At 34.6% G+C, this 12,221-nt stretch overlaps 1 non-coding gene and 1 pseudogene across 1 annotated transcript; one reads left to right on the top strand and one right to left on the bottom strand.

Annotated features, from left to right (window-relative positions):
* Window positions 1-12,221, top strand: part of LOC141606408 (pentatricopeptide repeat-containing protein At3g22670, mitochondrial-like) — a 43,263-nt pseudogene that overhangs the window by 23,842 nt on the left and 7,200 nt on the right.
* Window positions 1,559-1,665, bottom strand: LOC141610382 (small nucleolar RNA R71). Its single transcript, XR_012528291.1, has one exon. It is a non-coding gene; the product is annotated as a small nucleolar RNA R71 (small nucleolar RNA).

Here is a 12,221-nt window from a genome sequence, read left to right as displayed (position 1 = left end):
TTCAAGCATTTCTTATTCAAGTTACTTTGGTTATTTGTTCTTTCATACAAGTTCTCTACTTTTAAGGTATTTCTATTTATAGTTTACATCTCTACATTTCTATTTTAGTTACCACATAGTTTATAATCAAGTATTTCATTTTACATTAGCATTGTTCTTTTCTCATGTTATATCATCTAATTAATATAAATCTTATAACCATGTTTAATATTTCTTATAATATAGTTTACAATTTACATTTTAATATGAGTAGCTAAATCTCCTAGTATAAGGGTTAGGGGAGTCATGCATAAATCAAATATATAACATCATAAAATAAATCAATAATAATATTGTTCATATTGCTTCTATCGCATGCTTGTGTCATAATGTTTAATCTTTGTTTAAGGCCTTATTCAATTGATTAAGTTTGTTCATTCATTCTATAAGTCAAGAGGCACGGAATTGAATTAGACTAAGCATGTGTAGTAGGACGACTTAGTCACGGACGAGAGTTTCTCTAGAACCCGATCTATGGTTGATGCTAATGTCGAAAGGTGGGTATCTTTAAGCCTAAGCAATTGACAATGTTATTAGTACCGAATTTGTCATAATCATATGTTTATCTTTGCATGTGTGACTCGAACCCCTAGACTCCCTTTTATTATATAATTTACATCATAATTTTTATTAATCATCAAACAACCAAATCAAACCAAAATCGAAATCGACCTTGATAAAAATCTACCCATAGCAATTCTCGACGTAATTCTCGTTTCCTTGTGGTTCGACACCTATTACTATATTTACTTGTGTTTAGGGAATTTATCTTTGCATAGGTACGCGATAACCTATCAAATTTTGGCGTCGTTGCCGGGGAAACGGTATTATTGCTTTTTGAATTGTCGATTTTTATCTTGTTTTCCTTTGTCTTGGGGAACACTTGTTCCTTAAGACCGTTACTTATCATTTCTCTAGAAATTGTTGTCTTATGCCCAGGTCCTCTCGTAGTGGAGAATTGCTTTCACCGGATTTCGACCCCGAGAAAACCTTTAGGAGAAGACGACGGTTTTGGAAGGAAATGAAAGAAGTCACTTCTCCCATACAAGTTGAAAGTGCTAGAAAGTCTTACCTAGACGATCTAGAAGCCCTTGAAGAGGAGGAGGTTTCTTGTTCATCAACTCCACCACCATCTACTACCAAAAAGATGGTGAGACTTTCCGATCACTCAAAGCCCACCGCGGCCATGCTTCCGGCCGGAATCACAACCACTCAAATCAGCGCACCGGAATTCGAGATCAAACCGGCTTTCATTAGCCTTGTGGAGAGGAAGCAATTTGGAGGAAGTCCTTTGGAGGATCCCAATTTGCATGTGCAAAACTTTTGTAACTATTGCTCCATGGTCCATCAAACGGGCGTCACCCAAGCCCAAATAAGGGAAATACTGTTCCCTTTCTCTTTGAAGGATAAGGCCAAGTTTTGGATCAATAACCTTGACCGCACAACCTTGGGAATCACCAATTGGGAGACATTGGCTCTTGCTTTTTACCAAAAGTTTTTTCCACCGGAGAAAACTCAAACTTTGAGGAGCCAAATTACCAGATTCCGTCAACAAGCTCTTGAGAGCTTATATGAGGCTTGAGATAGGTACAAGGAGCTTCAAAGGCAATGCCCACATCATGGGCTAGATGATTGGTTTCTAGCAATAACATTCTACAATGGATGTTGTGTCGAGTCCCGAAGGATTCTTGATTCCGCCAACTATGGGCGGTTTGATCAAATTGACACCGACCTTGCTCATGCCACGATCGAATTTATGGCGGTCCATGATGCACAATATGTCAATTCCCGAGTTGTGTCATACAAAGGTAAAGAAGAATCCTCTAACAACTCCGTTTTGCTAGCTCAAATTGTTTTGCTCCGACAACAATTGGCGGAAACAGATGCTAAAGATTCCATCCAACAACTCAATGTTGTGTCTTCAACAAGCCAAATCGTTGTGTGTGACGGTTGTGAAGGTGCGGGTCATTATGCCGCTCATTGCGGAGCCCCCATTGAAGAGGTAAATGATTTTCAAGCTTTTAGACAAAGTTCATATCCACCGGGTACATTTTCCAACACTTATAACCCGAATTCAAAATTCCATCCGAACTTGTCTTACACTAGCAACAATGTGCTTAACCCTCAACCCCCACCACAACAAAATGCCTATGTTCCTCAACAACAAAAGTATATCCCTCCACCGGGGTATCAAAATCAACAAAGGCCTCCACAAAACAATTACCAACAAAATCCACCACAAAATGGCCAACAAAACATTCAAGGAGGTGGTAAGCTTGAGGGCATGATAGTCCAAATGCAAAAGGAATTGTTGGCTCAAATTCAAAAGAATGATCAAGCTCATAGTGTCGCGGTCAAGATGTTGGAACAACAAGTGGCTCAACTAGCCGTTTCTAGCTCTCAAAGAAAGAACGGTCAACTACCCCCCCCCCCCCCCAAGGTGAGCAACCACATGAAACCGTTAATTCTATTTCCTTGAGAAGTGATTCAAGTTATGATGGGTCATCCATGACTTTGGATGAAGAGGTGGTTGTTAAAAAGGCCAAGCTTAGGGGAGATGACAAGAAGAAGGCTAGTGAAGAGTCTCTTGTTAAGGATCGTGTGCTATTTCCTCATCGATTGTTGATGCTTAAGAGGAAGAGCAAGCTTGATGCCAAGAATGTTGAGCCCCCATTGTCCGAAGAAAATGACAAGGTGATTGTTTAAAAAGTCTCTCCTAATGCTAAGGAGAGTGTTGTCGTTACGAAGAAGGTGAGTATTTCCAATGAGAATGAGAAATATGTGGAGGATGCTCCTCCAAAAGAAGTTGTTCAAGTACCATTTCCCCATCATCTAGCAAAGCACAAGGAGGAAGGTAAGTTTGCTAAATTTTGGAAGTTTGTAAGAATTTGCAAGTCACCATCCCGTTTATGGAATTGATTACCCAAGTCCCTTCTTACGCAAAGTTTATGAAGGAAATCCTCTCAAAGAAGCGATCCTTCAATGAGGTTTAGACCATTGTTTTCACCGAAGAGTGTAGTGCACTCTTACAAAACAAGTCTCGCCCGAAACTTAAGGACCCCGGTAGCTATTCTATTCCTTGAACTATAGGCAAATATACCATTGATAAGGCCCTTTGCGACCTAGATGCTAGTGTAAGTGTCATGCCCTATTCCCTTTGTGAAAAACTTAACATGGGTGCTTTAAAATGCACAAGTATTACATTGCAAATGGGGACCGTTCTTTAAAGCGACCTCTAGGTGTCTTAGAAGATGTTCCCGTCAAAGTTGGTAAGTTTTTCATACCCGTTAACTTCCTCATACTTGATATGGCCAAGAACTCACAAACCCCAATTATATTGGGTAGGCCATTTTTACGCACCGCGGGTGCGTTAATTGATGTGAAAAATGGGAGGTTGACGTTGGAAGTGGGCGATGACCGGGTCTCCTTTAGCAAAAACAACACCATTAGAAGCCCAGTGTTACAAGAGTCTTGTTATTTATTTAGCACTGTGGACTCTTCTTATGCCTCTATTACGCTTGAATCTTTACTAATGGATCCGTTGGAGGACGATGTGGGTGTTGTTTGCTTTGTAGGTGATGATGCTAAGGGCACTATTGCTAAGAGCGCCAAAAAGAAGAAAGAGAAATTTTACTTGAAAATTTTCAAATGGTTGTGGAATGCAAAACGAGCTATGAAATAGAGCTTGGTTGGTAGCAAGCTCAATGATAAAACTTGAATCAATAAGCTTCTTACGTCGTGCGGGACGTTAAACCATCGCTTCTTGGGAGGCAACCCAAGCTTTTTATTTGTTTTTATTTATTTTTCTGCAATTTATTGTTTTTCGTAGTTTAAAAATAAAATACTCGACTTGACGATGTTTCTTTTTGTGATTTCTAGGTGAAAATGAAGGAAGAAGAATTGGAAGAGAATCTAGCACGCAGCCCCATACAAGATCCCCGTTCGGGGATGTGGTTTTGGAGAAACGAAAAGGAATTAAAATCAAATACGGAAAAGAGTCAAACCTGAAGGAGTAGTCAACCCCGATCGGGGTTGGTGGCCCCGATCGGGGTCGTGGTTCTGTGACTTCCTGGCCTTTGCTTTATACGGGGAAAAAAAAAGATAGATTTCTTTCTATCATTCAAGCATACCCGACGGTACTCATTTCCTCCTTTCTCTCTCGTTTCTTCACATTTCTTCACTAAAGATCACAAAGAACATTTCCATCCCCCGAATTCATGCTAGCTTGGGGGAAGGTTAGCAAGTCGAGTAAGTTTTTCATTGCTTTGCATTCTAGTTTAGATCTTGCAACCCATTAAACATAACCTCTAGTCCTTGTTTTGTGCTTTGAGCCATTTTTATGGTTTGATTGGGTGATTTGGATAGTTGGCACATTGAGGACAATGTGATGTTTAGCTTGGGGGGAGATATTGCATTTGCATATAGCATAGGTTGCATGTAGTGTAGAAATTTGAAAAATTTTGAGAGAAATTTTTGCTTTGCGCTTGCTTGCAACCTAGTTTCCTCTTTGCTTATCCTAATAATGGCTCATTGTTAATGATTTATTCTTTAATGATAGGATATTAGCTACATGGGGATGTCTTGACATAGTAGGTGGGAGATGAAGAATGAACCGAATAGGCTTGATTTTGACTTGTGGCAAGCTACAAAATGGTAAGGTAGAGCCTCTTTTAGACCGACGCATCCATATCCGGTCTCTTTTAGGTGGGTGTAGGTGTCTCCTTATAATGTGTGTTTCATCAAAACGCATAAGTATGGTTCTCATGTCATCTCTTGGTAAGCATGCATTCACTTGTTATAACATTTTGGAGCCATGCACATGAATATAATTGCCTTCTTGACCCCTTCACAAACAATTTTCCCTAACTACATTATAACTTGCCTACCTTGTTGAGCTAGTAGCTTGTTTGGGTGCTCAATTGGGATTTTTTTCAAAGTTGAATATCATGTGAGCTTGGTCTTAATGCTCAAGAAAGAAAAAGAAAGAATATGAAAGGGAAAGAAAAAGTTGAGAAAAGAAAAGAAAGAAAAAGGAAATCGAAAAAAGCACGAAAAAATGAGAATGAAAAAAGATGAGAAAAACGAATGAATAAGAAAAAAAACATGAAAGAAAATAAGTATGAATTGAGAAGAAAAAAAGAGAAGAAGAAGTTGATGTAATAAACTCTCATACATTATTCATATATTTTGGAGAGTTTTCTAATGATTTAAATTGCAAATTGGGTTAGAAATGGGATTGAGCATCCTTACATTTGGTAGTTGCTAGCTTGACTTAGCTCCACATTACCATAATTCTTTTGTTCCCTCTTCTTACCCATGTTTATTTGTCTTCTTCATACCCTTTTGGCTTCTTTATCATACTTACATTTGATTGTTTTGGCTTACTAGTTTTGATTGAATACCATATTAGATTGCGGGCACATTATTATAGGTCGAGGATAGTCGAGTGTTTATTCACAAAATTGTCCTTTCACATAAAAGAAGTTGAGTGCCCCGTGAGAGTCCATAAGTCTAAAGATCATGCAAGAGCTTAAAGGTTCATTCAAAGTTTTCTATGCTACGCCGTCATATAAATCTCATCCATGTTTTGCTTTATCCCTTGCCCATGTTGTTTCGGGTTTTTAAATCATTATACTTAGCTTGTTTGGGATATTGCATTTGATGGGATATGGTTTCTTGCTTGAGGACAAACAAGGGTTTAGCTTGCGGGAGTTTGATAAGTGCATATTTTATATACTTTCATCCCCTATATTAGCTCCGTTTTATTTGTTATTTAGCACTTATCATAGTGTCATAAGCTAATATTTGTTGTTCTAGTGTATTTGCTTGTCTTAACATGTTTTTGTAGGAATCTAAGCATTTAGAGGCTTTTTCCTATCATTTTGTACACTAAGTCCACTAAGCTAAACAAGACCTAATATTGGACTAGCATGGAAGTGTTTGAATGGGTGTTTGCATGAAGATTTGTTGGATTGAAGTGAGAATTGCAAATGTTGCCAACAATCAAAGTCAAAGCCCAATGTTCAAGTCCAAGTCAAGGTGGAAATCATAAGATTCCAACAAGCTTAGGATGCTCATTTGGATGCTCATAGAAGGATTTATGAAGCATTAATCGGGTGCATTAAGGATCATTTATCGCAAACATTGGATTCCTCAAGCAATTAAGTGAGGAATTAAGAGAATATACCCGGAAACACACGACCCCGATCGGGGCCGCATGCATCTAGGAAATTTACGTTTCCTTCTCCTCTCCAATAAATAGGAGAGGTGTTCCAAGGTTTTAGCATCCAATTTTTACGTCTCATTTTAGTTTACAATAGTCTTAAGCATTATATTTCTCTCATTAGTTTTCTCGTTTTAGTTTACAAGTTGTTAAGCTTTCCTTAGTTTAATCCTTCAACATTTTGTTCTACAAGTTATTGTTCAAGCATTTTTTATTCACGTTACTTTGGTTATTTGTTTTTCCATACAAGTTCTCTACTTTTAAGGTATTTCTATTTATAGTTTACATCTCTACATTTCTATTTTAGTTACCACATAGTTTATAATCAAGTATTTCATTTTACATTAGCATTGTTCTTTTCTCATGTTATATCATCTAATTAATATAAATCTTATAACCATGTTTAATATTTCTTATAATATAGTTTGCAATTTACATTTTAATATGAGTAGCTAAATCTCCTAGTCTAAGGGTTAGGGGAGTCATGCATAAATCAAATATATAACATGATAAAATAAATCAATAATAATATTGTTCATATTGCTTCTATCGCATGTTTGTGCCATAATGTTTAATCTTTGTTTAAGGCCTTATTCAATTGATTAAGTTTGTTCATTCATTCTATAAGTCAAAAGGCACGGAATTGAATTAGACTAAGCATGTGTAGTAGGACGACCTGGTCACGGACGAGAGTTTCTCTAGGACCCGATCTATGGTTGATGCTAATGCCGAAAGGTGGGTATCTTTAAGCCTAAGCAATTGACAATGTTATTAGTACCGAATTTGTCATAATCATATGTTTACCTTTGCATGTGTGACTCGAACCCCTTAGACTCTCTTTTATTATATAATTTACATCATAATTTTTATTAATCATCAAACAACCAAATCAAACCAAAATCGAAATCGACATTGATAAAAATCTGCCCGTAGCAATTCTCGACGTAATTCCCGTTTCCTTGTGGTTCGACCCCTATTACTACATTTACTTGTGTTTAGGGAATTTATCTTTGCATAGGTACGCGATAGCCTATCAAGTACACTGTAGAATTTTCCAAATATTAAATATTCCTCAAGGCGTTAATAACTAATTTGACTCATATTCTGTTGATAACCTAACGCCCCAACCTGTAACCCGTATAACTCGATATGTATTCTAACCCAACTCGTATGAACAGACATGTTTGACAATCTATTCCCACGCCTCACTTTGGTCTTTCAATAGACTACAAAATGAACTGACCCGTTAATTAAGGGTCGAAATTCGACCTGGACAGAATGACCCGTTCGGTCAAAGATAAATTGAATTTTTTATTAAATATTAATATTTATATATTATATTTGAAATAATAATTAATTTTAGTACTTTAAATTAGAAAACAATTAATAAATTAATTTTATATTACTTTTATAACTTTTAATATTGAAATAATTATTCAATTTTTTTCAAACGTGTCAATATAATAAGTTAACTATCTAATCATTCATATATATATATATATATATATAGAAGAAGGATCAAGTGAGTCCACCCTTTTTCATTGAGTCCATAAGTCTCATTTAGAGTCCTTAAAAAGATGGGATGGAGGGTTGAGATTGAAGAGGAAAAAGAAGAGATTAGTGCAAAAAAGATGGAATTGTTACTAATTAATTACTTTCCCTCACTACCATCACTAATCAAACCTCTAATTTCACTATATAAACCTTCTTTTTCCACTCACTTCTCTCTCCTATCACATAAATATAAAATATCATCCCTCCATCTCTCTAAAAACCAAAAAAAAATCCAAAAAACCAAAAAATTCAAAAAACCAAAAAAATAAAAACTCCCTCCTCTCATCCTCACCACCACCGACCTGTCAGCCACCACACCACCACCATTGTCGAAACCCCGACCACCAGCACCCCGCCATAGCCAAAAAAAAAAAATCGGATCTGAGAAGATCCCGTCCTTTCTCCACCACTACCCTCATCTTCTTCCTCCCCCAACACCAGTGTCGGCTCCAACAACAACAACAAGACACAACAACCCTTCTTTATTGTCCAGATCTGGTCACGCCTCACGCCCACAACCCGAACCACCACGCCTCACGCCCTTTTCTGACCACCATTTTTCGTCTACAACCAACCACCCACCACAACCTAACACAACCCGACAACCACCCACTCCCCTTGCACCTTCCGACCACCATTTTTACCATGCACCACCCCGACAACACAACACCACTGCAACAACCATATCCGACGACACCATTCCAACACCACAACCACCACAGCCGCACCTCCAACAACCACAACCGCCGCTACTTCCCCTCACGAACCCAGATCTACGAAAAATGCCGCTTCCCCGACGCACAACTAGCCATTTTCCGTCGCTTCATTTTTCTAATTTCGGCCTGCTGTTATGTTGGATACATTATAATAATACAATGTTAAGTTTTTCGGTTTAGTGCTTAGTATATGTCATTGTTAATCTTATGCTGCATTTATACGAATTTCAAGTGGTTGATGTGGTGTTTTTTTTTTTTTTTTTTATTGTTCTTTTGTTTATCATGTTTAGATTGAGTGTGTTTAAAAGATGTGGTGTAACTGATGTTTGGTTTTCCTGGTTTTGTTTTCAATTTTTTCTTTTTTTTTTTTGGTATGGTTTTGTTTTATATTTTTTAAATCTCATCTTTTAAAAATTTGTCTTCTTTTATATTGTGAGATATTTTTATTTTATTCTTCTTAAATCTTCAAAATAGATACACTCGAAAAGCTTTTTTAAAATTTTTAGATCTACTTTTATTCTTAGATCTATAAAATAGATACTTAGTCTTTTTAAGATCTGTTTTTTTTTTCTAACTTTCATAATAAAGTTAGTTGTTAATATTTGTTGGTGTTATTGTTATTGTTCCATATTTATACTCGTATTTTTTTACATTTACACTTGTATTTTTTTACATTTATACTCATATTTCTTTACATTTACACGCAATTTTCATATTTACACTCATATTTCTTTACATTTACACTCATATTTCTTTACATTTACACTCATTTTTCAGATTTACACTCATTCTTTACAGTTACACTCGTATTTCTTTACATTTACACTCGTATTTCTTTACATTTACACTCATATTTTTTTACATTTACACTCATATTTCTTTATATTTACACTCATATTTCTTTACATTTACACTCGTATATTTGTACATTTACACTCGTTAAATTTATATAAATTTGCACTAGTATATTTTTGTGGATATGAATTGGTGGTGGAGGACGACCGTGGTGGTGTTTGTTAGTAGTCAGACTAAAGTTTTACTCGTAAAGTACCCCAAAGTTACACTTATAAAGGACCAAAGTCACACTAAAATGACCAAATTTACACTCCTTAAACCTTCAAATTTACACTTAAAATACTACATTTACACTCGAAAAACATCACATTTACACTTGTAAAATGTTAAAATTATATAAATTCAAAATTTCCGCCACAAAAAAATAAATTTACACTCTTAAAATGTTATATTTACACTCGTAAAATATCAAATTTACGCTTGTAAAATGTTAAAATTATATAAATTCAAAATTTCCGTCACAAAAAACACTAAAAATGACATGTCACATTTATTGGCATCAACAAAAAAATCGTCAGTTAGATTAATGAAATGTTAAATCATTGGCGATTGGCTATGAATTGTTTACAAAAAAATTTCCTTCCTTTTAAAATAGATATATCATTTACAAAAGGTTCCTTCCTGTTGTGCTTTTAATGATTCTAACCTATACTAATATCATCTTTAAAGAAAGAAAACAAATTATTAAAATATATAAACATCATGGAGTATATTTTAAAATTCGCAAATTAGTAATATATTCTTTTAAATTTCTATATTATGATATTCTTGACAAAAATAAGCGTATTCTTAACCATCTAATAATAATAAGGGTTTTTTTATAACTGCTACCACAAGTAATCCACTTTTTAAGAACTGTTACCAAGGTAAAAAAAGTTTAAAAACTGCTACCATAATCTTTGGTTCGTTAAAAAACCAGTACCAATTAACCCCGAAGCTCAATTTTTCAATTGAAAAGACAAATTTACCCCTCCCTTTACCTTTCCCCTTTGTTAACCAGTAATAAAACACAATTTCTAGCCTAACTAATCAACCTCACTAACTCATACTTTCTCATATTTCTTCATCTAAAACAAATCGAACCTGCCATTCTTCTTAATTATTTGAAGAATTTCTTCTCATTCCCAGATTTAGGTTATAATTCATCCACCAAAGTACCCTTTTTTTACCTTTCCCCAATTTGTCGGCATTTTCTTCTCATTCTTAGTTTTGTTTTCCTTCTTTACCCTTTATTCTTAATTCTTAATTTACCTTTAATTTAGATATTAGTAGTAAAAATTTCAGATGTTAATTAATTTCCCGAGGTAATTGTTTATAGATTGCCTGATTAAATCCTTCTTTACCCTTTATTCTTAATTTTTTATTTTTGAATCAAATATAAAAAAAACCAGATTTTATATAAATAAAACATCAAATATAAACCCTAATTTGAAAACAAAGGAGAGATTAAAGAGGGGTTAATGGACTAGCAAGAGAGAGAATGAATGAATTGAAGGGTAATGTTACCCGATAGTATAGATTCAAAGAGAAAGAATGAATGAATCGATTCAATTGAAAAAATCAAAAATAGGGAGAAACAAAGTAGAGGTTAAAGAAGGATTAATTGAGTAGAAGAGTGTAATGTGTAAGGATGAGGGTAATCTTACAAGGAAAGGGGGGAAGGGTAAAATAGGAATAGAAATTATGACTTAATCTAAGGATTTGAAATTAATGGCCGAGATTCATTTTAATTGGGCTTCGGTGTTAATTGGTACTGATTTTTTACCGAAGCAAGGATTATGGTAGTAGTTTTTAAACTTTTTTTACTTTGGTAGCAGTTCTCAAAAAGTGGATTACCTGTGGTAGCAGTTATCAAAAAACCCTAATAATAATAATAGACCGTCTGATAGTGTGACTTTTGAGACAATCTTATTTCTTAACTTGTGATTCTGTGAGACGGTCTCATTAAATAAAATGATATATTATTTGTTAATAAATCTGAATATATTTTTCTTTACAAAAGTGGATTTTGAAATAGTTTTAGCATCTTACTCTATAATGTGTGAATAATTATTTTTTCCATCATTTAAGCGGGGTTATATATCCTCTAAGTTGTCTAAATGTCTCAGTTGACCTATCAAACGGGTCGGCAGACGGCAGGTTAACATACATGTCGGGTCAAATATGAGTCGAGTCATACAGGTCACGAGTCGGGTTGGGGTCATAATATGAGTAAGAAATTAGTAACTAACGCCTTTTATAAATTATAATTTTTTTTTTAAAAAAAGTAAAACCTATTTAATATAAATATTCTTATTCAATGTTTACATTAATTATATTGGAAGAATTATAGAAATTATGTTATTTTAAAAAAATATTTTATTATTAAAAATTATAAAAGTTATATAAAATTGATTTTTTAATTGTGTTTTAAATTTAAAGGACTAAATATAATATTTTTAATTTTTTTTTTCAAACAATATATATAAATATTAATATGTTAATATTTGATTTATATTTGAGCCAACCGGGCAACCCGCTCGAGTCAGGTTTTGACCCTAAATTAACGGATTATTTTGGGTTCAGGCCGAACGGGTTACAACCTTACAGGTGAAGATTTTCGGGTCTTAACCGTGAAAAAACGGGTGAGATTTAGTTGGGTTTGTGGGTTGGGTCAAAATTCGACAGGTCTATATCTCGGTCATGTTTTAAATAACTTATCATTTTGTTAAAATAATCTGGCATAAGAATTACACATAACCAACTCTAATACGAGTATATTCAAAAAAAAAAAAAAAACCAGCTCTAATTTGTTGTGTTTTATAATTATATAAGATACGATTCACTTTAGCTAA

Source organism: Silene latifolia, chromosome 10 (genome assembly GCF_048544455.1).
Source record: "Silene latifolia isolate original U9 population chromosome 10, ASM4854445v1, whole genome shotgun sequence".
In the NCBI taxonomy this organism is placed as follows: domain Eukaryota; kingdom Viridiplantae; phylum Streptophyta; class Magnoliopsida; order Caryophyllales; family Caryophyllaceae; genus Silene; species Silene latifolia.
This window is presented reverse-complemented; position numbering and strand designations above follow the sequence as displayed.